Source organism: Dendrobates tinctorius, unplaced genomic scaffold, assembly GCF_039654945.1.
Source record: "Dendrobates tinctorius isolate UK_male_01 unplaced genomic scaffold, ASM3965494v1 ptg000154l, whole genome shotgun sequence".
NCBI lineage: Eukaryota > Metazoa > Chordata > Amphibia > Anura > Dendrobatidae > Dendrobates > Dendrobates tinctorius.
Window position 1 is genome coordinate 3,821,561 of NW_027361821.1, and position 24,695 is coordinate 3,846,255.

A 24,695-nucleotide genomic window follows, 5' to 3' on the forward strand; every position below is an offset into this window, starting at 1 on the left:
TCATCTTGTACCACTCCATAAGCTGCCATCTTCCTCTGAGTTGGTGCCCCTGTTTTTGCAACAGGTGGTTCGCTTGCACGGGATTCCTGAGAACATTGTATCTGACAGAGGAGTTCAATTTGTGTCTAGATTTTGGAGGACTTTCTTTTCCAAGCTGGGAATTCAGTTGTCCTTCTCCTCTGCTTTTCACCCTCAGACCAATGGGCAGACGGAGAGAACAAACCAGACCTTGGAGTCATATTTGAGATGTTTTATTTCCGCCGATCAGGATGATTGGGTTTCATTTTTGCCCATGGCCGAATTTGCTTTAAATAATAGAGCTAGTTCTGCCACTTTGATGTCACCTATTTTTTGTAACTTTGGGTTTCATCCTCGATTTTCTTCAGGGCAGGTGGAGCCTTCTGCCTGCCCAGGTGTTGACACTGTGGTGGAGAGAATGCACCAGATCTGGGACCAAGTGGTGGATAAGTTATCTCTCTCCCAGGAAAAGGCCCAGCGGTTTTCCAACCGACATAGGACCATTGGTCCCCAGTTTAAGGTTGGTGATATGGTTTGGATATCATCAAAAAATATCGCTATGAAGGTGGCTTCTCCTAAGTTTAAGCCTAGATTTATTGGACCTTACAAGATTTTGGAGATTATTAATTCGGTCTCTTTTCGTTTGGCTCTTCCTGACACATTTAAAATTCATAATGTGTTTCATAAGTCCTTGTTGAAGAGGTTTGTTGAACCAGTTGTTCCTGGGGTGGCACCTCCGGACCCTGTATTAGTTGAAGGTAACATGGAATATGAGGTAGAGAAGATACTGGATTCCCGTCTGGCTAGACGGAGACTCCAGTATTTGGTTAAGTGGAAGGGTTATGGTCAGGAGGATAATTCCTGGGTCTCTGCCTCTGATATTCATGCCAAAAGATTGGTGCGTGCCTTTCATCGGGCTCACCCTGATCGCCCTGGTGGCGTGGATGAGGGTTCGGTGACCCCTCCTCAAGGGGGAGGTACTGTTGTGAGTTCATTTTCCCCTTCACCATTGAGGTCAGATGAACTCCCTCTTCTGGTGAAGGAAGGTAGTGAGGCTGATTACAAAGCACCTGAGCAGAATGATGATGACTGGGTGACTAGGATTGCTGACTGGATATAAGGCAGCCGACGCCCTTCTGCCTTGCGGGAGATTACTCTGAGGGATTCTTGGAGACCAGTCTGATTCCTGCTCCTCAAAAGCTAAGTTTTCTGCTCTACTTTTTGCATTTGTGTTTTGGTTTTGTTTTGCCTTGTTTTTCTGGATTTCTGCCTTTCCCTGCTGGGTGAGCTGAATTCCTTTTTGCTCTGTCTTTAGATAATACCAGAGTACTGATATAGTCTTTTTGAAGCCTAGCGTCTTCAGGGCTTTTTTTCCCTATCAGTCTGTTGGCTCTTGTTTTTGAGAGGGTTTTGGCGGAGTGCAGACAGCAGCTTTTCTTTTCTGTCCTATTTAGTTAGCTTGGGCCCCATCATTTGCTCAGCCTATCTTTCTATCTGTGTGAGTGTTTTTTCATCTTGCTTCACCGCCATTATATGTTGGGGGCTGCCTATTGCTTTGGGGTCTGCTCTGGGGCAGTTTAGATTTCCCTTTCTGTCTTTAGGCTATGTAGTTCTCCGGCTGTGACAGAGGGGTCTAGGGCACCGTAGGAACCCCCCACGGCTACTGCTAGTTGTTGTTGTTAGGTTCAGGGGTCTGCAATCCGATAGCTACCAACTTCTCTGGTTTTCTGGACTTAGCTAGTATTTCTGTTTTTGCCTCCTACGGTGACTCATTCATAACATACGTCCCTGCATCGATTACAGGGGTCTTAATGCCATAACCGTTAAGAATAAGTATCCTCTGGCCCTGATATTGGAACTGTTCGATAGGTTACAAGGAGCGGGGGTTTTTTCCAAACTGGATCTGTGGGGAGCCTATAACCTGATACGCATCCGTGAGGGAGATGAATGGAAGACGGCCTTTAACACCTGGGATGGCCATTACGAATACCTTTGTCATGCCCTTTGGGCTCTGTAATGCCCCTGCCGTCTTCCAAGACTTTGTAAACGATATCTTTCGAGATATGCTCTCCACCTCGGTGGTGGTCTATCTGGATGATATTCTCATCTTCTCACCAGATATTGACTCCCACTGGAGAGAGGTTTGCAAGGTCTTCGACCGCTTACGAGCCAACTCCCTCTACGCCAAGTTGGAGTCCTTGCCTTTCCTGGGCTATATTATTTCTGCCCAGGGTTTGGCTACGGATCCTGCCAAACTGCAGGTGGTAATGGACTGGCAGGAACCCCACTCCCTCAAAGCGGTGCAGCGCTTTCTGGGGTTCGTGAACTACTACCGTCAGTTCATTCCCCACTTCTCCACCTTGGTAACTCCCTTGGTTGCCCTCACCAAGAAGGGAGCAAACCCCAAGTTATGGTTGGAGCAGGTCTCCAAGGCCTTTTCCTCCATCAAGTCTCACTTTGCTAGCGCTCCCATTCTACATCGCCCCGATGTAGATAAGCCATTCAACTTGGAGGTGGATGCCTCCTCTGTCGGTGCCGGAACGGTCCTCTTCCAGAAGGACGCTCAGAGTCGGAAGCACCCTTGCATCTTCTATTCCAAGACCTTTTCACCGGCGGAGAGCAATCATTCCATCGGGGAAGGGGAGTTGCTAGCAATGAAATTGGCCTTCTCGGAGTGGAGACACCTCCTGGAAGGGGCTCGATTCCCTTCCCAGGTGATTACCGACCATAAAAACTTGGTATACCTACAGACACCCCAGCGGCTGAATTCTCGCCAGGACAGATGGTCCCTTTTCTTCTCCCGGTTCCACTTCACCCTTCATTTCCTTTCCGGTGACAACGTCCGGGCTGATGCTCTCTCTCGCTCCATGGTATCAGCGGAGGAGAAGGATGAGGAGCCTCGGTTCATTGTCCCGTCAGAGAGTCTGAGGACTGTGGCTCTGTTAGCCCTTGAGTCGGTGCCTCCGGGCAAGACTTTTGTCCCTGCCCATTTGCAACTGGAGGTCCTCTCATGGGCTCACGCGTAACGATAGGCCCGGTAACAAGCGCCGATTTACCACATACGATCGGCCCGGTAACGAGCGCTGATTTACTACATATGAATGGCCCTGTAAAAAGCGCTGATTTACTACATATGATCGGCCTGGTAACGAGCGCTAATTTACTACATACGATTGGCCTGGTAACGAGCGCTGATTTACCACATACGATCGGCTCGGTAACGATTTCTGATTTACCACATACGATCGGCCCAGTAACGAGCTCTGATTTACCACATATGATCGGCTCGGTAACGATTTCTGATTTACCACATACGATTGGCACGGTAACGAGCGCTGATTTACCACATACGATCGGCCCGGTAACGAGTGCTGATTTACCACATACGATCGGCCCCGTAGCGAGCGCTGATTTACCACATACGATCGGCCCGGTAAGGAGCGCCGATTTACCACATACGATCGGCCCGGTAACGAGCGCTGATTTACCACATACGATCGGCCCGGTAACGAGCGCCGATTTACCACATACGATCGGCTCGGTAACGAGCGCTGATTTACCACATACGATCGGCCCGGTAACGAGCGCTGATTTACCACATACGATCGGCCCGGTAACGAGCGCTGATTTACCACATACGATCGGCCCGGTAACGAGCGCTGATTTACCACATACGATCGGCCCGGTAACGAGTGCTGATTTACCACATACGATCGGCCCGGTAACGAGCGCTGATTTACCACATACGATCGGCCCGGTAACGAGCGCTGATTGACCACATATGATCGGCCCGGTAACGAGCGCTGATTGACCACATATGATCGGCCCGGTAACGAGCGCTGATTTACCACATATGATCGGCCCGGTAAGGAGCGCTGATTTACCACATATGATCGGCCCGGTAACGAGCGCTGATTTACCACATATGATCGGCCCGGTAAGGAGCGCTGATTGACCACATATGATCGGCCCGGTAACGAGCGCAGATTTACCACATACGATCGGCCCGGTAAGGAGCGCTGATTTACCACATATGATCGGCCCGGTAAGGGGCGCTGATTGACCACATACGATCGGCCCGGTAAGGAGCGCTGATTTACCACATATGATCGGCCCGGTAACGAGCGCTGATTTACCACATATGATCGGCCCGGTAAGGAGCGCTGATTTACCACATATGATCGGCCCGGTAACGAGCGCTGATTTACCACATATGATCGGCCCGGTAAGGAGCGCTGATTGACCACATATGATCGGCCCGGTAACGAGCGCAGATTTACCACATACGATCGGCCCGGTAAGGAGTGCTGATTTACCACATATGATCGGCCCGGTATGGAGCGCTGATTGACCACATATGATCGGCCCGGTAACGAGCGCTGATTGACCACATACGATCGGCCCGGTAACGAGCGCTGATTTACCACATATGATCGGCCCGGTAACGAGCGCTGATTTACCACATATGATCGGCCCGGTAACGAGCGCCGATTTACCACATACGATCGGCCCGGTAACGAGCGCTGATTGACCACATATGATCGGCCCGGTAACGAGCGCTGATTGACCACATATGATCGGCCCGGTAACGAGCGCTGATTGACCACATATGATCGGCCCGGTAACGAGCGCTGATTTACCACATATGATCGGCCCGGTAACGAGCGCTGATTTACCACATATGATCGGCCCGGTAACGAGCGCTGATTGACCACATATGATCGGCCCGGTAACGAGCGCTGATTGACCACATATGATCGGCCCGGTAACGAGCGCTGATTTACCACATATGATCGGCCCGGTAACGAGCGCTGATTTACCACATATGATCGTCCCGGTAACGAGCGCTGATTGACCACATATGATCGGCCCGGTAACGAGCGCTGATTTACCACATATGATCGGCCCTCATTTACTTCCCTGGCGATAACCTATGGGAAGAGGATTATTTGGTGTTGCCCACAGTCATTGCCCGCTTGACCCCGGTGATAATTACAGACACAGTGACCAGGACAATCCAGGCGCCTGGTGCGATTGGCGCGTGTTCACACCAGCTGATAAGTGGGTGGCAGCGCTTTTACTATCACTCCCTGATTATGGTTTCATCTCTGGTGCATTACTTCCAGGCTCCGCTCCATACAGTCGGACGGGACAGACGTCTCATGTAAAGTTTCTGCTATCTTCTGCTGCCCCACACTGAGTACCGAGCGCTGCTGGGCAGGAGCAGCTCCAGGAGTCGTGCACTCCCACCTCCCCTCCATAGATGGCGCTGCGCTGCAGGTTTCCCAGGCCCGGCCGCCCGCCGTTGCTAGGAGACCTGGAGCGGGCGGTGTGTGGGCAGCTGCAGGCAGCGCTGGGGAGCTGATGCCGCGGGCTCGGGCTGCTCGCTGATGTGGAGGAGGGAGCTGCAGGGCCCGGACCTGGATGAAGGCCGCTCCCGGCGTGTGCCCTCCTCTCCAGGGTCTGGCTGAGGCCTTTCCGGCCTGTGTCGTGCCCCGTAGTGCGCTGGTGGAGGGCTACACTGGAGGATACGGCGCCCTCATGTACAGCAGCCTGGCGCCCCGCACTGGTCTCCGCCATCCGTCTACATCGGGGATGAGGAGCAGCGCAGACAGGCCGTGGTGAGTGCCAGTGTGTGATGAGGCTGCCCTGTACCCTGCTCTGCAGATGGGGGCGCCCTGGTGTTTACTATGCAGGCTGCCCCAGTCAGTATGATGGCATGCCAGCCGGTGTGGCAGCAGACCAGTCCGCACACAGCTGGTTCATCTGAAGTTTATGGTCAGTGTTCCCCCCCATCCCCCTATTGACACCTCCATCCTGACCTCTAGGGTAAGGCACATCCCAGTGATGACACATGGAGGAATCGGTGCCCATCACATCGCGCTGGTATAAAGTCGGGTCGAGCCGCTGATGGCGGACAGCAGGGTCCCCCTTGTGCAGCTTGTGAGACCCCACTTTTCTGGGCTGCAGAAGGTATTAAGAGGAGAAAAGTTTGTTGAAAATATGATCAAGTGGTCAGGTGCTTTCCTGTAAGGCAGGAGACGCTATTCCTCACTATGTCCTCCAGTGCGGACTGTGGTGGCCCCAAGTGTTCGCATACAGATGTCCAGCGTGCCACCCCACTACTGGCATCGTGGCACACACAGTGGGACGACACCTTCGGCTGTCACATGCCGGCCACTGGTAAACAGACATTGCCAAAACTATTGATGCATGAGTCAGTGGGGGAGAAAACCGGTGCCGAACGCTTCCTATTTAGTTTTGAGATTTGTTGGTGATTTAGTTAAAAAAGATGTGTGTATATATATATATATATATATATATATATATATATATATATTTTTTCAGAAGTTTGCTATCTCAGTTGCCAGTAATATGACCTGAACCCTCATGGCCATCCTGTGGCCTGCTGCTGAGTAGGGATGAGTGAACCCGTAGAAGTTCTGCTACCCAGCCAAGCTTTAATCTAAATAAATGGAGACCCGAACTTTGGAGATGGAAAAATCTCTGTCTTTCTCTCCGGACTCCTGAACTGTAAAAAGGACTTCCAGTAGAGGTCTGTGTTAAACACCGGTCTGGTACGAACCCTGAACTTGACATCTCTCCTGGCTAGCGATATGCATGGTGGGGAGCATTGTGCATAGCGAGAAATGCCAAGTCTCCTGCATATTTGTTCCATTTCATTAGGCCTCATTCAGACGTCCGTTCTTTTTTCTAATGAGAAAAACAGAGTTTCAGCAGCGATTTTCATCAGTGTTATCCGAAATTCATCAGTTTGACCCAGTTTTCTTCAGTTTTTATCATATGTTGGCATAGTCCCCCTCTCCTTCCATCTAACAATGCATGAAAATTAGACCGCACTCTCATGGTATCGAAGTCCTGTCCAATTCTTTTCACTGACCCACAAACTTGCTTTGTCGATTGTGGTCCGACATTCAGATTAATACGCTAGACTGGTCTCCGCGATTTTGCATGGTCCACAAAACATCACATTTATTTTTTTTACGCATTTATATAGCGTCATCAGCACTGTCCCCAATGGGGCTCACAATCTAAATTCCCTATCGGTATGTCTTTGGAGTGTGGGAGGAAACCGGAGAACCTGGAGGAAACCCACGAAAACATGGGGAGAACATACAAACTCCTTGCAGATGTTGTCCTTGGTGGGCTTTGAACCCAGGACCCCAGAGCTGCAGTGCTAACCACTGAGCCACCGTGCCGCCCTTACATGTAGAAAACAATGGAACGCTCACTGTATTACCCTTGTGCTCAGAAGTAAAAAAAAAAAAGTAGATGAGATTTTTTTTTAGATTCTTTATTAGTATTATAGTTGGTGAGGCAGAAGTAGGATGAGTTGGATCCAAATGAATTCCGATATAATATTTTCAATGTTTCGGCCCATCATGGCCTTTTTCAAGAAATATCTGTGTATAGAAAACAACATATTAAGTAAAATAGACTGACTAAAAATACTCATAATTAAACTGGTTTGTATACATATAAAGTCATCTCATTCTGCATTTTGTATATAATGATATGGAGGAGGCCTACATGAAATGTCCTATGGAGGCATTTGAATTGCATTGCAAAAAAAAAAGCATTAACTACAACTCATGTGGACAGGTAATGTGGTATAACAGTTTGCCACAGATTAAAGAGAGTATGTATAGAGGATAAATCCCTACTGTGTGAATACGTGACAAGGATACAATGCCCAAAATATGTTATGACTGTAATGTGTAAGATACAGCAGGACAGGAAAAGACTTATGAAGAAAGCGCTATATATAAAGAAAAGATGCACCAGATCTAATAAGTACAAGTCTAATATTAATGGTAGTTCTGCTGCCACACCAGGCACCAGTTTGTTTATGAGTGTTTTTATTCAGTCTATTTTACGTAATATGTTGTTTTCTATACACAGATATTTCTTGAAAAAGGCAATGATGGGCCGAAACATTGTACCTATGATATCTGTATTCATTTGTATCCAACTCATCCTACGTCTGCCTCACTAATTATAATAATGATCAAAACACCACACAAAATATCACAGACACGTGAAGAGTCCCATTCATTATCATAGGTGCAGTGGTATCCATGAAAAACACCGAGAGCTCTCTCACACATTTTGGTTACTATCCATCCACTCTTATTAATAGTAGAGCTGCCTCTTAAAGAAGTCATGTGATGAATACCCCAGTTTTTGAAAGTATATGCCTTCAGGAGACATATACTCCCAAAATTGATGCATGGCAGAGGGCACATTTGCTCTGCTGTCACCATTAGGCTGGGATCACACATGCGAGAAACACGGCTGAGTCTCGCAAGTTAATAACCAGCACTGCCGTCGGCACTCGGATCGTTCAGCTCCATGTATTGCTATGCGGCCGCACGCTCCAATCCGAGTGCCGGCGGCAGTGCCAGGTATTAACATGCGAGACTCGTCCGAGTTTCTCACATGTGTGATTCCAGCCTTAGTCTATGGCCTCGTCAGCACAATCGTCCGAACTCCGTTTTTTGGGGGGTTCGGATGTAAACCAGGACGGGCCACTGAATAGGTGTAGAAATGCAATGGGATAACACCCTAACTTTTTGTGCTCACGTTCAGGTGGACATTTTAAGACATGCACCTTTTAGGCTGTGTTCACACACAGCGTTTTTTTAGCGGTATTTTTAGCGTTTTTTCCAATAAAACCGCTAAAAATAAGCTTCCCATTCATTTCTATGGATTTTGCACTTTTTGTGCATACTGATGTGTTTTTTACCGCGAAAAAAAACGCATCGCGGTAAACGCAGCATGCTCATTAATTACGCGGATTTTTCCGTGTTTCTGGCTATTTCTATGCGTTTTGAAAACGCGCTGGAAAAAAACGCATAAAAAACGAGTGTTTTCTGCGCGGAAAACGCGCAGAAAAAAAGTGCGGTTTCTGGGAAGGGAGTCAGGTTTTTCAACAGAAATTTTCTGCTACGTGTCCACTTAGGCTATGTACACACGCTGCGGTTTCACCTGTGGGTTTTTTCCTGCGGAACCGCAGGTAAAACCGCAGGTAAAGTGACCTGTGGTTTTCCTGCAGTTTGGCCTGCGGTTTTGCCCTGCGGTTTCACACCTCTACAATGGAGGAGATGGTAAACCGCAGCGGAATCCGCAGAAACAATTGACCTGCTGCGGGAAAAAAAACGCAGCAAAACCATGCGGAAGAAACCGCAGCGTGAGCACTGCGGTTTTGAAAACCCATAGGGTTACATGGTACTGTACCATGTCTGCGGAACTGCTGCGGTTCCGCAGGGCCAAAACCGCAGCGGAACCGCAGCAAAAACCGCAGTGTGCACATAGCCTAAGCCTTACAGATAAGTTACTCCCCCTCCGTGTGAGTCACAGAATAGGTCTGAGGCTATGGCTGTGTGCCCACGTTGCGTTTTTGTAAGCATTTCCGCAATGTATGTGCCGGCTCAGACACTGCAGAAACGCTTAAAATAAGCTTCCCATTAAATTTCATGCGTTTTTGGCTTTTTGTGCCAATGCATGCGTTTTTTTCCGCTCAGAAAACGCTTAGCGGCTAAAAACGCAGTATGCTCATTATGTTCCGCATTGCTGAGCGTTTTTAGCCATCCCCAATGTTCCCAGAAAACGTGCAGAAAAAAACGCATCAAAAATGTGTGGTTTTTGTGCAAAAAACAAGCGGAAATAAACTGCGCGTTTTCTGGGAAGGAGTCCGGTTTTCTGAGCGTTTGAAAACGCAACGTGGGCACATAGCCTAAATGTGTATTTTTGCTGTGCATCCACAATGGTAAATCTGCCCCAATGTGCCCTGAGAAATAATGGCTTTTCTCGCAGGGAGATTCATCTCTATGGTTTTTGTTAATGCAGTAACTTTGCAGTTGGTGTACACTTTCCGTACACTTTTCAGTTTTTCTTTTTTAATAAATTTGCAAAAATGTCTACATTTGTTTGTTTTTTTCAGTCAAGATGGGGTGCAGAGTGTACATTAATGAGGAAAAAAAAAAGAACTTTTTTGAATTTACCAAATGGCTGCAATGAAACAAAGAGTGAAAAATGTAAAGGGGTCTGGATTCTTTCCGTACCCGCTGTAAGTCACTGGGCTATCACATTCTGCTATTAAAGAGGGAGCAATGTGATGAGACTTTGACATCATAGGAAATTAGGAGAACATTATCAGAGTGGAAGAAGTAATCAAGATGGCAACCTAAACATGGCACATGAGGTAGCACAGTAATATAAAAACCCTCTACCCACCACCTCCACCATCTTCTTGCCCTTAAACATAATAGCAGCACTTTGCATCGGAGACTGAATCATCGTCACGCTCATTGAATATATAACCCAATTGTGCTAAGTCACAGATTCTTGTCCTCTTACAACTTATGTGGGTGGCAGGGAAGAGGAGGAAGCAGACAGAGAGAGCTGCAATAAGCTGCACACACTTGAGACCCATGATCAGACGATTAATTACTTCCTGGAAGGTCAAGCTGCTTTGGACAATATGGATTAAATGAGTGACAGGCATCTTTATTGTTCTGCGCTATTACAATCTACAAGTTTATTTCTCTCAATTGGAGAATCAAAAAATTTTCAATTGGATAACAACTAAGATTGATGTTAAATGGCAAGCTTTCCAAGCTATGGTACTTGGGTATCTTTGCCAGGCATGGTGTAACAAAGTATCCAAAGTGACACACATGTTATTTAGTAAGTCCCACATATTTCTGACATCAGCTTTCTGCCACAGAGCTGAGTGATGGTGTTGCTGTCCTTACATCTCCAAGCTGGTAAGGCTGTGATGAAGAGTCAATGATCAGCTAGCTTCTGGGAGAATTGGACAAATAGTGTAGAAGAAGGGATGGACTGACTATTTTTAAAGAGGGGTCGTCATTTAGTTTGACAGAAGTCAGGGACTGATCAAAAGTCTTTTACAGGGTGGTAAGAATTGGTGTTACTTGATGTTGCGGCCCAGAAATAGAGAGTAGGGTATGACATCAATATGTAAGTCCTAGACAGTCCGTTTAATAGGTCTTGCATAAATATTTAGAGAAAGCCAGAGTAATCCCATTCAAATGTATGTCACTGATTTTCGTTTGTATGTATGAAGTTGCTCTTTCCAATAGAGCTTGCAATGCAAGCCCTGTTCTGAAGTTCACTGGATCTTGCCAGCTTCATTTCGTTTCTGTGCTCCCACTATGCTACAAAAAGTAAGTAAAGCTGCCTCGGCTTGTAGTTTTTCAGAGTGCACAGGTCTAAACTATCACTCATTCAGGAACTCGCTGTTCCCAGGCAATCCGTAAGTGTGGAGGCAGGGAGCTGTGCGCTCCCTTCCCCCATAAGCGGCATGAGCCCCACATCAGCCTCCCCCATAAGCGGCATGAGCCCCACATCAGCCTCCCCCATAAGCGGCATGAGCCCCACATCAGCCTCCCCCATAAGCGGCATGAGCCCCACATCAGCCTCCCCCATAAGCGGCATGAGCCCCACATCAGCCTCCCCCATAAGCGGCATGAGCCCCACATCAGCCTCCCCCATAAGCGGCATGAGCCCCACATCAGCCTCCCCCATAAGCGGCATGAGCCCCACATCAGCCTCCCCCATAAGCGGCATGAGCCCCACATCAGCCTCACCCATAAGCGGCATGAGCCCCAAATCAGCCTCCCCCATAAGCGGCATGAGCCCCACATCAGCCTCCCCCATAAGCGGCCTGAGCCCCACATCAGCCTCCCCCATTTTCACATATATTAAACCTGCCTTGTATGCACAACCTTGGAAGATTACGGTACCCCCCCAAAAAAATCATCTACCTCAGTAGTAATAATTAGAAATGTGCTGATTAGCAGTGAAATGGTGTAGAGCTTTTAAAAACTTAATTTTTATTACATAAGGCAAAATCTCCAGAGTAATTGTTTGCAATCACCCAGTCTGTAATGCAATGGCTCTCTTTGGCCTGGACATGACTATGGACTTGTGCTGCCAGTTTTCCTGCCCTTATATTGTTGCTGGTTATTTTGTGTTGCTGAGAAGAGCAGCAAATAGATCCCCAGCACCCCACACACAGAGAAATCTCCCAGCATGCAGATAATACCGTGAGTCATCCTTATGCTAGTCCTTACTACCTGACAGATGACTCATTTCTGCACTGGAGCTCAGGTGGCAGCTTTTTCTGGCACAATAGATATTTTACATGTTTTACCTCCAATGTGTAGGTAAAAAGTAGTCCTCCATTCTTAGTTACTGTCCTAATATAATAAGCAAAAAGCAAAAAAAAATCTTCCAAATGCTGATTGTTGTTAAATTTTTTTTTTTTTTTTTTTGTAAGAAAATGTCTTAAGCCAGATATGGTGTACTTTGGCTAAAACATGGAGGGGGGTTTATTTTAATATTCTATCAAATAGTCTGATAGCTGTTTCAAGGAGGAGGAACAGAGACATAGAAAGATTTCAGATTCTCAACTATTACTATGTAGCCAGTGAAGATGCCACATTGTGCTGTGAATGAACAATAATACAACAATCTGCACCACTTGGGTATTTAAACCAGGGCCAAACGTAAGAAAAAGCAGCTTACCATAAATGGCTCAATTGAGTCCGCAACACGAAGAAACGTCACTGCCAGGGGCGGAAGCAATTATAAAGTACCGTAATAAGGGAAGGTCCATCTTCATGGACATATACGGTAATCTTTATTAATACAGTGGGTACAGAGATTCTTTTGTAACCTTGGCCAGATCTGTGCCTTGCCACAATTCTGTCTCTGAGCTCCTTGGCCAGTTCCTTTGACCTTATGATTCTCATTTGGTCTGACATGCACTGTGAACTGTGAGGTCTTATATACAGTAGACAGGTGTGTGCCTTTACAAATCAAGTCCGATCAGTTTAATTAAATACAGCTGGACACCAGTGAAGGAGTAGAACCATCTCAAGGAGGATCACAAGGAAATGGACAGCATGTGACTTACATATGAGTGTCTGAGCAAAGGGTCTGAATACTTATGACCATGTGATATTTCAGTTTTTTCTTTTTTAATTTGCAAAGATTTCTACATTTCTGTGTTTTCAGTCAAGATGGGGTGCAGAGTGTACATTAATGAGAAAAAAATGAACTTTTTTGAATTTACCAAATGGCTGCAGTGAAACAAAGAGTGAAAAATTTAAAGGGGTCTGGATTCTTTCCAGACCCACTTTAAGTAAATAAAAACATTAATATATCCAACCATTAGTTCATGTTTGGAAACACCGACATGTTTCTGGTGCACATGGCATAGATCTTATGTCAGTGACGCTGGACCTTCTTTTAATACTTGATCTAAACCAGGGTGATGCTACTGTAGTATATGGTCATGCAATACTAAATCTGCCCCTGCTTAAAGGGAATCTATCAGTAGGATCACCCCTCCTACGCCCTCTATTTGGGCATGTGGGTCATAGGAAGCTGAATTAATTTATACTTTGATCTCTGCGATCCCATGTCTTATTCCGGAGAAATCCATGTTTTTCTTATATGCAAGTCAGCTGTTCTGGACTATATTTTAAATGAAAGGAGGCATTACCAGTGTGATCTATATAACTATCACAGTGCAGTAGAACTGAACTTTGTCTCCTTACAAACAGATTTGCTGCAGCTTCCACAGCCCTGGATAATAAACTGACACAAACTCTAACCTGCTCTTATAGTCACTTGACCACTGCAGCTATTCACAGGCTGCAGTGGTGCTGTGACTTTGAGACCGAGCAGACACCACGCATGGAGCCTCCGCAGACCTCTCAAGCTGGCAGCACCGCATCCAAACGGGCAATGTAAGTTTAGTATGCCTCCGTTTTCTTACTTTTTTCACACATGGATTAAAAATATTAAATATAGAAAACCCATTTAACTAGTGTAATTCTATTCTTTAGAGCATTATTCCCTCAGTTTAGACACTTGAATATTATCGACAGATTCCCTATACACTGCGTGCAGAATTATTAGGCAAGTTGTATTTGAGAGGATTCTTTTTATTATTGAACAACAACTATGTTCTCAATCAACTCAAAAGACTCATAAATATCAAAGCTTAATATTTTTGGAAGTTGGAGTGTTTTTTTTTTTTTTTTTTAGATTTGGCTATCATAGGAGGATATCTGTTTTTTTCAGGTAACTATTACTGTGCAGAATTATTAGGCAACTTAATAAAAACCAAATATATACCCATCTCACTTGTTTATTTTCACCAGGTAAACCAATATAACAAAACAAAATTTAGAAATAAACATTTCTGACATTCAAAAACAAAAAAAAAAAATCATTGACCAATATAGCCACCTTTACGATGACGCTCAAAAGCCTTCCAGCCAATGATTGTCAGTTGCTTGATCTGTTTACGATCAACATTGCGTACAGCAGCCACCACAGCCTGTCAATGTTCCGAGAGATGTACTGTTTTCCCTCCTTGTGGATCTCACATTTTATGAGGGACCACTGGTTCTCTATGGGGTTCAGATCAGGTGAACAAGGGGGCCATGTTATTATTTTTTCTTCTTTTAGACCTTTACTGGCCAGCCATGCTGTGGCGTATTTGGATGCATGTGATGGAGCATTGTCCTGCATGAAAATCATGTTTTTCTTGAACGATACCGACTTCTTCCTGTACCACTGCTTGAAGAAGGTGTCTTCCAGAAACTGGCAGTAGGTCTGGGAGTTGAGCTTCACTCCATCCTCAACCCGAAAAGGTCCCGCAAGTTCATCTTTGATGATACCAGCCCATACCAGTACCCCACCTCCACCTTGCTGGCGTCTGAGTCAGAGTGGAGCTCTCTGGCCTTTACTGATCCAGCCTCGGGCCCATCCCTCTGGCCCATCAAGAGTCACTCTCATTTTATCAGTCCATAAAAACTTACAAAAATCAGTCTTATGATATTTCTTGGCCCAGTCTTGACATTTTATCTTATGTTTCTTGTTCAAAGGTGGTCATTTTTCAGTCTTCCTTACCTTGGCCATGTCCCTGAGTATGGCACACCATTTGCTTTTTGATACTTCAGTAACGTTGCAGCTCTGAAATATGGCAAAAATGGTGGCAAATGGCATCTTGGCAGCTTGACACTTGATATTCCTCAATTCATGGGCCGTTATTTTGCGCCTTTTTTATCAACACGCTTCTTGCTACCCTGTTGGCTATTTGCCATGAAACGCTTGATTGTTCGGTGATCACGCTTCAAAAGTTTGACAATTTCAAGACTGCTGCATCCCTCTGCAAGACATCTCACAATTTTTGACTTTTCAGAGTCCGTCAAATCTTTCTTCTGACCCATTTTGCCAAAGGAAAGGAAGTTACCTAATAATTAAGCACAGCTTATATAGGGTGTTGATGTCATTAGACCACACCCCTTCTCATTACAGAGATGCAAATCACCTGATTTACATAATTGGCAGTTGGCTTTCAAGCCTATACAGCTTGCAGTAAGACAACAGGTATAAAAAGGATGATGTGATCAAAATACTCATTTGCCTAATAATTCTGCACACAGTGTATGGTGCAATATATTTTACCTGTTAAATGAGATCTATTTTTTCAATAAAACTCTGCCACCAAAGACCACTATGAAATAAAATCCAGCATCAGGACATCTGGAATGGAGAGAGTAGGCAAGCAGCTGTATAGAATTACATCCTACAGGGGCATTAACAATGCAAGAATGAAACAGAAGTTAGTTTGTGTGAAAAAGCACATCTTGCGTGAACAAAAAGATAAAGGAAAGAAAAGCACAAGACAGGAAATAAAATAAAGTGAAAAGACCAGAAGGAAGTGGAAAAGAGCAGGAAGATGCAGTATGGTCAGACCTCTTATAAAGATGAAATCACTCTTCCCGTCAACCAGGATGAGAACACCCTGTCAGTTTACCTATAATAGGGCTGGCTTAGAGATGGATGAGACCTCTATTATTATTTTATTTAATTTGCTGGAAGTCCTGTCTCCTCTATTGCTATCATGCATCTGCTAGTAAAGGAGTGATTCAGATAATCGTTATATACTGTATTAGGGAACTGAGATAATTGGAATTCTTTAATCTATAAGAAAGGGTTCCCCTAGGTAGCCTTAGACTAAAATGAAGGGATCGAAAATGCTGTTCTTCTGATTTGGAGGGTCAAATGTCTCTAGTAAGGCTGGCCAATAACTAATAGTCATACAGCAATGATTTTTCTCATACACAAAAAGTGTCCCAATTTTTCATCACTATGCTAAATCAGATTTTCAGGATAAGAAAGGAGGAGACAACAGGCGCAGTAGGGTCTGATCTGGCAGGCAAATGACAGGTGAAGGAACAGGTAACAGCTCACCTGTGAAACCCCCAACTGAGGAATTGAGGCACGAACCAGCTGCTGCAGCACGCTCAGGAGAGGAAAACCTGACGTGTGTAGCAACTGTTTGGAGGATAGGAGTGGTGATCTGCACTGATGAGGAGATATTCCCAATAACATTAATTCCTACATTACGTCCTCTGGATCTTTATTGGGATGGAAAATGTGCCAATTCCAATATTAGAAGTTGTTCATTTGTCCATGCTTTTATTGAGGACTGGGTGTCCACAAACAAAATCACGGAGACATGTCTGTTTTTGATCGAATACACAAAATCGCCGAATGCAAGTCTATGCGTGCGTGACAATCACGGCCAGCTCCTGGATAAGTGTGTTGTCTGTCATTAACATTACAATGAATAGGAGAAGATGTGCAACTTAAGCCCCGTTACACTAAACGATGTCCCAGCGATCCTACCAACGATCCGAGATGATGGGATCGCTGGGACATCGTTAGGCTGGTCGCTGGTGAGCTGTCACATAGACAGCCCCAGCGACGCTGGTTTCTAATGTAAACGTCGGGTATCCAGAAGTCGCGCGACTCCTGGATACCCGCTGTTTACCTTGGGAACCAGCGTACACGCTGGTTTCCAAGGTAAACATCAGGTATCTAGGAGCCGCGCGACTCCTGGATACCCGACGTTTACCTTGGAAACCAGCGTGTACGCCGGTTTCCAAGGTAAACAGTGGGTATCCAGGAGCCGCGGCTCATGGATACCCGACGTTTACATTAGCAACCAGCGTCCAGCGTCGCTGATCACTGGTCTCTCGCTGCCACACGTAGCGGTGCACGCTGGGCAGTGGGAGACCAGCGATCGAAAAACAGCCCAGGCCGCTCGAGAACGATCAGCGATAACCAGCAGGGGGGCCGGTTGCTGATCCCCGTCACACACAGCGATCTTAGTGTGACTGGGCCTTTACGGTAGTTATTTTTCCATATGTGAAAATGATTAAAAAAAAAGACACAATGATGAAGAACTGTTTTTTGTTTGTTTTTTTTGCACACGTGAAAAATCACTGGCGTGAAAGAGGCGTTTCAATTTTTTTTCTCTTTATGGTGTTTACTGAAGGGGTTAATTTGATATTTTGGTAGATCAGACTTCTATGGACATGGCAATACTAAATGTTTTGTGTGGTTTTGTAGATGAAGCAACAGGTTCCTGGCAAGATTAAGGCTGGAGTCACACTAACCTGCTCAAAATACAGTCAGTATTTTACATGCGTAATACGGATGACAGACCCCTAAACAGTGCTCCGTATGTCATCCGTAATCAAGGTGAGGTCGCGTATTTTGCGCATGTCAGCATCCGTATGTAATCCGTATGGCATCCGTATGGTGAGATTTTCTCGCAGGCTTGCAAAATGGACATATAATGGAGCCCTATGACAGTTTTAATAAAGAAATGAAAGAATAGATATAGACACATAGAATGCATATATATATATATATATATATATATATATATATATATATATATATATATATATATATATATATATATATGTATTCTATGTGTCTATATCTATTCTTTCATTTCTTTATTAAACCTGTCAGTGTGAGTTTACTGTATAGCGCACTGAATTGCCGGCTTTGCTAAAAGACACCGGGTGCGTATTTCTCGCAAGTCACACGCGTGGTCCGTGTGTAATCCGTATTTTTTGCGCACCCATAGACTTGCATTGGCGTACTACGGGCGTAGTACGCTGACAATCGCAGCATGCTGCGATTGGCACGGAGCGTAGAATACGGATGAGAAATATACGGCTGGTGCGAGGGACCCCATAGAGAATCATTGATCCGTGTCTAATGCGTGCTTTTAGCGCCTCTCACTCGGCCGTATTCCTCGCCAGTGTGACCCCGGCCTAAGGGGCCCGATTCATTAAACCTTTCACAACAGTGTTCTGCCATATAACAGTTGAAAAGAGTTGCTCCTAAATTGTGTGGCTTTTGGGGGCCTTCTGCCAGTTTCTCTCAGCTCCGCGAAATGGACAGGGAGTGTGATGCCACAGTTCGGGTAAGGTCACATTTTCATGGTCAGTAATTGACTTCAGTATCAGTAGTTGAGCAATCAGAGGAAAGGAAATAGAAACACATCACCACTTTTGCATTTCTCACCCACTCCCAGTTTTAGGTTACAAATACCAACGTAAAATACTGAACATGGCCTAATTCATGAGAAGCTGTGGCGTTCCCTATTTCAGAAATCTCACTCCAGTACCTGACTGGAATAAGAACTCTGTTGAGGCGCACGACGCTCATGTTTCATAACCAGTCATGAATAAGGAGCGTCTGACTCCAGCACGTCCCCACATCAAGACGGGGCTTCATGAATCGGGCCCTAAGTGATTGGAAACTGTAAAATGGCCACGGTAGCACACAGGGCTGCAATGGTTAAAAGCGGCAGCAGGACTGCTGCTTGTGAATGAAGCTTAATAATAAAACCCAGGCTATTACTAGGTCTCCGTTGTGGTGCGGTTTTTTCTAAAGAAAATGATTGTGGTCTGGAAATGTAATTATCCCTAGATGTTTATTTTTCTGCTTTTATGAAAGGACCTTTTGAACTTTGATAAATGTTTGATATTTTCCTTTTCCTCACTGACCGTGACTAAAACTACTGTTCTTTGTTTTCTTTGGAGATAATTTGATACACACTTTGTCTCCTTATTGCAGTATCATTTCTGCCAGGTAAAACGAGTGATCCGATGACTGCGGGAATGGGATTCCTGTAATGATGAGTAATAACCACAAGGTTGTGCTTCAGGATCACTTCTCTCTGATAAGGAAATTCCAGTAACTGTGTCTCTCTATTTTTGTTCCCTGGAACCCACGTGGCAGTGTTATCATCATATACTGTAAAGATACGGTAATTTCCTCCAGATGAAAGCATGCTAATGATTTTATGTATACAGTGCACAAGGCTTAGTAACTTTAGAACATGGTCACCATCTTCCTGCACCTCATTCTTCATATCTTCCACTGTCTCTAGTAGTACCCAGTTAAGAGGATATTCCCATCTTCATAAATGAGAATTGTCGGATAGTGCTTGTAAAAACATATACTTTTGAATTTAATTCTTTATTAAAATGATCTGTTATGGAGATATTACTTTTACTTTTGTATACACGTCATTTTGTAGGTGACCGACCACCACTCTGGTTTAACAGTGGTGGCCGAACATGTACAGTGCTTGCAATCCTTTCTTTCAATTAACCTTGTAAGCACTGCTTTGAAACTGTCGGGATCGCTGGAACGCACTGTTATTTCCTAATTCTTCACAGCTTTAAAGCCACAACTTACAAGCAAGACAACAGCTGTGGTCGGTCTCCTAGGCAACGAGCTGTAAACAAAATAACAGTTTTACTAAATCAAGAACAGTTGCAAATGTTGCAGTTTTTCTTGCTATAGCTTCTCCACCGGCATCTTTAACTCTGTGTATTTCCAAGCATATAAAGTTAGGTGGCTTCCACGATGAAGTCACTTCTTTTAACCGTTTCAGGGCTTCCGAAACATAAGGAGGAACTAGCGCACAGCAGTGTTGTTTTGACATCGCTGTGCATTCTTTTCATTTTATGGGACGGTTTTGCGTAGCTTTTTTTTTTTTTCAGGTGTGTGCCCCAACCGCCACAATATCATCATTTGCACTGCACTAATAATGGCACCAGTATAAACTTCAGCCCCTCTGTCAACACCCACCCCCCCCCCATCCTCATATATCTGCATTAATGATGGAGGCTATTGCAAAATTGAAGGAAAAAAAGAAAGGGTATGTTCACACACAATCTTGTGGAACTGTAGCAAATAGTAACACATTCTTTGTGCTTTTGGAATGTGTTGCAGATTTTTCTGTGAATTTAGAGCTGATTTAACTAATGCATATAAAGGTGAAATCTGCAGTATAAATGAACACGGTGAATATTGCAGATTCTCTCCACATGTCCGGTTCTACTTTTTATTACACTTTTGAAAACGCTGCACATCTTCTGTCTTCATATCTGGACGGAAATTCTGCAGTGCATCCACTATATGGGAACATACCCTACTTGCACACAAAGGTAGCCATATACTGTATACCTGACTTTGCAGTGTTTTTTTTTTAATATTACTACATTTTCACTGTAGATCTTGCTGAAACTATACTCCTTAATTCAATACCTTCACGTTTCTGCTCTTAACAGCCAATATTGTAATTTAATCGAGCGCACCATCTTACATTATGTCAATACCTCTGACGACATTTACAAAAACAAATAGGATCGAGCAAGAAAAATCCTTTACTGGCTAAATTGATCCCATCAATTATTAACCACAAATTCCTTGAGAGTTGTCATCACATTTAAATCTGCAGACTTTATTGCCAAGTCTTGAAGAATCGGATTAGGTCCCTTCACCCTACACTGGAGAGACCAGAAATCAATAGCCATGCTGTATGGATCCGTGTTCCTCTTAAATCCATGGGCAAGCACATGAAAACACTCATTGTACTGTGTTCCAACAGCTTGTAAATTAAAGCCGCAAGTGAAGGTGGGAGCAGAAGACTTACATTCTTTCTTTTTAAGATTCAGTGGACACATAGAGATAAGTAACATGAAGATATTGGCCCACATATATCAAAAATTGTATAATTTGTGCAAAATCTCTAGCGTGTTCACTTCATCTCTGCCACTCTATATTGATGAAATGCGATCAATTATAAATGTTGTGCAAATTACGCCAATGCAACTTTTTAAGCTTGTTAGTACACTACCCAATATTAGGAAAGATTAAGAAGAATTTGGCAAATGTTGCAGGTTAATGTTGAGTTTTGTGAAAATTGCAACTTGTGCATAACTACATCAAACTCCTTGTTGATGATGGAAGGTAGCTAACGTCTCTTTTCTCATTAGTTCCGCTAAAGGTACTTAAAAACAGTGTATTAAATGGCAAAAAAATTTGAAACATTTGGCATAGGTAATTACTACCCTGTTTCCCCGAAAATAAAACACTGTCTTATATTAATTTTTGCTCCGAAAGTTGCACCATGTCTTATTTTTGGGGGGGTGTCTTATTTTCATGAGAAACATTCCAGCACGCTCTACCCTTACATAGGGAACGTTCTGTAGCGTAAAACCAGTAGTCAGACATATAGACCGTTCAGCAGAAAAGCAGACAACAAATCAAAGTAACACACTACGGTACGGTACTGTAATTGCCTGACTCCCACACAGGGCCACAAAACATAAGGGCCCTAAAATGGCTCCCACACACTTTCTGGACACTGTACCGCTACCGTAACAATCACCCACAGCAGTTCCTTTACCGTAGCAGCCCCATCATCATTTTGCAGCCCCAAATATTCCCATCATCCCATTGCAGCCCTCATCATCCCTTTACAGTCCCCAATACAGCACCCCCATCATTCCATTACAGCCCCCATTATTCTACAGTACAGTATTGCAGCCTCCCATCATCCCACTGCAGCGTCCCATCATCCCGGTATCCCACTGCAGCCTCCCATTATCCCACTGCAGCCTCCCATGTGTGTACCGTACACACACACACACCCATACACAGACACACACACACACACACACACACACACACACACCCTTACACACACACACACACCCTTACACACACACACACACACCCTTACACAGACACACACACACACACACACACACACACCCTTACACAGACACACACACACACCCTTACACAGACACACACACACACCCTTACACAGACACACACACACACCCATACACAGACACACACACACCCATACACAGTCACATACACACACCCTTACACACAGACACACACACACACACCCTTACACACAGACACACACACACACCCTTACACAGACACACACACACCCATACACAGACACACACACACACACACCCTTACACAGACACACACACACACACCCTTACACAGACACACACACCCATACACACACACACACACCCATACACAGACACACACACATACACACACCCACCCATACACAGACACACACACATACACACACCCACCCATACACAGACACACACACACACACACCCATACACAGACACACACACACACACACCCTTACACACACCCTTTCACTTTCTTACTGGTTTCCTCCACGGTGCTGCTTTCAGTGCTTTGGTGGTGCAGGAGCCCTGGGCCAATCACAGCCCAGGAACAATCAGAGGCTATGGATGACATCAGCTGGCCCATGGTTCCTGCGCTGTGATTGGCGCAGGGCTCATGGGCAGAGATCGGCACACAGCTCCGAGGCTGTGATTAACTCCTGCGAACAGCGCGGCTGCAGTGACGGGCACCAGACAGCGAGAGCGAGACACAACTGCATGCCCATGCACAGAACAAGGTATGCCTTATTTTCGAGGGGGTGCCTTATGTTAGCAGGCACAGTGCTCCCCCTAGCATGCCTTACTTTCGGGGGGCGCCCTATTTACGGGGAAGCAGGGTAGATATCACAAATTGTGCAAAATTTAGGGTGTCACTGTAATGTCCCTCATTATGTTGCAGCTCGGTGATTCGTGTTAGGAACAGAAAAATAGAATTCATGGGGAGTACGGATGGCAAAAGTGCTGCCCAAATGACTCAACAATAACTTCACTACTAAGGCCGTTATGCATATAATGAAGGGGCTTTACAGCTTTACCAAACTTATGGTGTATCCTTAAGGCCTCATGCACATGTCAAGTTCTTCACGGAGAGCACTCATACCATGGTCTATGGGACTGTTCACATGTCTGCTTTTTTCCTCAGACCTAGTAGTCCATAAAAAAAGCATGGAGACTTGTCCGATATTGATCAGTCGGATTCGGATCCAACTGTCCAATGCAGATCTATGGATGCCAACTACATGCGGTCCTTTTTCTCACAAACTGGTATGAAAGGCTGTGGAAGTGTTTTTTTTTCAATCAATATTATTATTTTCATCAAATGAAACTCTGACCAAACTGGTGGTAAAAACTGACGCATTCACCAAACTGTTGAAAATCATATTAAACACACTGACGCTCTGATCTTTTTTTTTTTTCTTAATATTTTTTGCATATGAGAAAAGTCACTGACCATTTGATTGAGCCCTAGGGTTTCATCCAGATGTCAGTGATTTTTCACATACGAAAAATACATTCTGGAGCTTTCCTGAAGCAACTTCGGCTGGTAAAGCTATGTGAGCACAGGCGTCTAAGGCTATGTGCACACGCTGCGGTTTTGGCCGCTGCGGATCCGCAGCAGTTCTGCAGACAGTGTACAGTAGCATGTTAGTCTATGTGATTTACATTCTGCTGTGCACATGCTGCGGATTTTTAACTGCGGAAAAGCTGCGGTTTTGAATCCGCAGAAAGAAATGACATGTCACTTCTTTTCTGCGGATTCTGCTGCGGTTTACCATCTCCTCCATTGTCCAGGTGTCAAACCGCAGGGGAAAACCGCAGGCCAATCTGCAGGTAAAACCGCAGGTCATTTTACCTGCGGATCCACATACACAAATCCGCGGGTGAATCCGCAGCGTGTGCACATAGCCTAAAACACACCATGTGCACAAACCCTTTCGAGGAAACATGCGATCTGATTTATCATTTGCAGGAGAGGGGTGGTTAAGTCACTTAGTTTTTCCCTTGTGGCATTCGTTCCTGTTTTAGAGTCAAATTATTCAAAATGTACATGCAGGTTCATCATGAATGCTTTTTTTTTTTTTTTTTTTCCCTTTTGACCTTTTTGCATCGTTTTAAAGTAGAAACTCGCATGATCCGCTAAACTGTCACATGCAAAAACTGCCTTAGACCATGTGGCCAAAGTTCAGCAGGTGAAAAGCACACGTGCAACGGAAATTCATCAACAATTAATTTAATCCACATGAGTATAACATTTTATCAAAGCCAATACTAGGAAGTGTTAAAGACAAAGCAGCTTTTTTTAAAACATGATATAAAAATATGTTTAAAACATGACATAACAAAAAGAGACAAAAATGCAGCGTCAAAAACACACAAAACCTAATTTACTAAATGGTGCAGAAAATCTTCCCTATCTAAAACTCACCAAAGCTCATCATGTATGTATGCCTTATCCAAAAATAACTTAATTTGTGTAAAAAAAAAAAAAAAATTCAACTTTCTTTTTTTTTTTTAAAGTTGCAAATAATTTGCTGCAGAAGTCTAGATTATAAAATAAACAGGCTGGTGCACAGGAAACAAAAAAGGAACAACTTGGCACAATTTCACAAAACAAGAAGCCAACCAGAAAACTGGAAAAACTAGACAACAAACATGCACAAATGCAGAAATGAATTGGGCCCTTAATGTATTGATTTTTGCTGGGTTGAGAAT

The 24,695-nt window shown here is 44.6% G+C and overlaps 1 protein-coding gene and 1 long non-coding RNA gene across 2 annotated transcripts in view; one reads left to right on the forward strand and one right to left on the reverse strand.

Moving 5' to 3' along the window:
- The first annotated feature begins 4,910 nt into the window (after positions 1 to 4,910).
- Positions 4,911 to 24,695, forward strand: part of ZC3H12B (zinc finger CCCH-type containing 12B) — an 82,118-nt gene continuing 62,333 nt past the window's right edge. Inside the window, exon 1 of the mRNA XM_073547576.1 lies at positions 4,911 to 5,639. The gene's annotated coding sequence lies outside the window, so the exon portion shown is untranslated. The remainder of the gene's footprint in view (positions 5,640 to 24,695) is intronic.
- Positions 7,318 to 24,695, reverse strand: part of LOC141050902 (uncharacterized) — a 37,245-nt gene continuing 19,867 nt past the window's right edge. The window contains exon 3 of the long non-coding RNA XR_012220556.1: positions 7,318 to 7,442. This is a non-coding gene — a long non-coding RNA (uncharacterized lncRNA). The remainder of the gene's footprint in view (positions 7,443 to 24,695) is intronic.